At 36.8% G+C, this 1,990-nt stretch overlaps 1 pseudogene; it reads left to right on the forward strand.

Annotated features, from left to right (window-relative positions):
* Positions 1-420: 420 nt before the first annotated feature.
* On the forward strand, positions 421-691 carry LOC119245542 (cytochrome c oxidase subunit 7B, mitochondrial-like; annotated as a pseudogene).
* The last annotated feature ends 1,299 nt before the right edge of the window (positions 692-1,990 follow it).

The raw sequence follows: 1,990 nt of genomic DNA on the forward strand, positions 1-1,990 counted from the left end.
ACTGGAAGTGGAGAAATGAATAAAAGGATTGCTTTTTTCTAATTGAAACTTTATTTTTAACCACACACACAAATTACTCTGGTGACAGGAAAAAGAAAAATAATAATGAAACAAAATGAAATGAATTGTCAAAGAAACAGGAGGTGAATGTAATTGTGTGGGTGTGTTTGAAAGAAAGATCTTTATAATGCGCAAGAAATCAGTCTGTTTTGTCTCAAAAGCAATAATAGGGATAATAAATACTGCTTGTGAACCTTTGAAAATGCTCTGTCATGCTTCATTCCCAGTATTCTCTGGGGCTCATTTGGGGCTCTTAACAATAATGTTAAGAACTATCCACAGCTCTTTGCAAGGGTACTTGACATGGTGTTACACCAGACCAGCCGCTGCAATTGCCGCAGTTCTGTCTTCAATTCCACAATGTTGCCCTTGGCCAAAAATGCACTAAATTGTCTCCAAGTGGGAAACATTCAGCAGCAAATGATGGCAAGACAGAGCCACCGGAAACAGACACCTTGGTTTCCATGACAAATATGGTAAAGCTGTACCAGCTAGTGGAGCTGTTCACTGTGTTGCTGTGTGGACATCTACAGCAACACAAATTGGAGCAGAATAGAACCTGTCCCCTATTGGCAGTGTTACCCCAAAGGAATGGAGAGATCAGTCATCATCCCAGCTGGTGTCATATTGAACTGTTTCAAAATCAACTCATAATTGATGCCAAGTAAAAACACTGTACCCATTAAAAAATGGCATTACTGAGGAAATAAAGTACATTTTGGGGAAAAAATCCATATTTTAAAATATACCTTTCTGAATAAAAGTGGCATTTTCATTACTAATAATAGGCTATTCTTCTGTTATGGGGCAGGAATGCACTTTGGATGGTTTTTCTGTTGTGATGGGTATAGAGATAGGCCATTTACCGGTTCTTTGGTCTAGTTCCCTGAGATTAACAGACACTAACAGTATCTCTAGCTCTAGTGAGAGAGCTAGTGAAGGTTAGGAGATACTTGGAACAGCGCTGAACCAACTGGCCTTACCTCAGGAAAATAAACTCAGGTCCTTTGCAGACCTTGTACCAACAAACCTTTCCCTTACATTACTTATGGATTTGTTTTGCTAGCATCGACTGAGAATTCAAGGCCTTGTCTTATACCAATGTGTATCTTGCTTACTAATTGTTCTGGCAAGGCTATCACATCTCTATCTGGATTAGGGGAATATTGCATAGAAAAGTACTTTCATCTATAACCACATTTTATTTTATCCAATTCAATTCTGACACACAGAATTCTACCCCCTCTCTGAATGGCATCTTAAAGGTCTTTCATTCTGTGATTTATGGTTCTCAAGATACTTCCCAGTTTCTTCTTCTCTGATGGGAAAACAAGACTTACATTTTTCATATGGTTATTACATTGAAATTGCCATCAGAAAATTAATGTATTTAATAACTGTCAAAAAGAGTGAAAAATGTGTCTGAAGCATGAAGACAACTGTATTTATGAATCCCTTCAACCTCTTAGATGCATTGGATAACAGGATAAATGTCATTTGATTTTGATCCAGGACACTCTGTCATTTAAAATTTAGGTGGAAAAAGATGTTCTTTATGCAGTTATAGCTGAGAGTGTCATAATGAATAAAGGTCATTTACTTTATGTTGCTTTTAATTTGTTCAGGGTTGAATATTTTTGCATTTTAAGCATTGGCAAGAAAATGTACTTCTTATCTGGGGCAAATTATAAACAATGTGACACTATGAAGAGATTACATAATCAGATCCTAAAATCCAGAAAGAGTCCCTCAGTGTAGGGAGATCAACTAGTTATTGATAAAGGATTAGCCCCTTTGACCTTTTGTTCTTGCATTCTATACTTTACAGGAAGTAGAGTGTTCATTCCTATTTTCCAATTATTGCTACTGGAAATAGAAATGACCCACTCATCTTCAACAAAATTATGAGGTCAGAGAAATGTGCCTCATG

The sequence above is a fragment of the Talpa occidentalis genome, unplaced genomic scaffold, assembly GCF_014898055.3.
Source record: "Talpa occidentalis isolate TD23 unplaced genomic scaffold, MPIMG_talOcc4v2.1 talOcc4.15, whole genome shotgun sequence".
Taxonomy (NCBI): domain Eukaryota; kingdom Metazoa; phylum Chordata; class Mammalia; order Eulipotyphla; family Talpidae; genus Talpa; species Talpa occidentalis.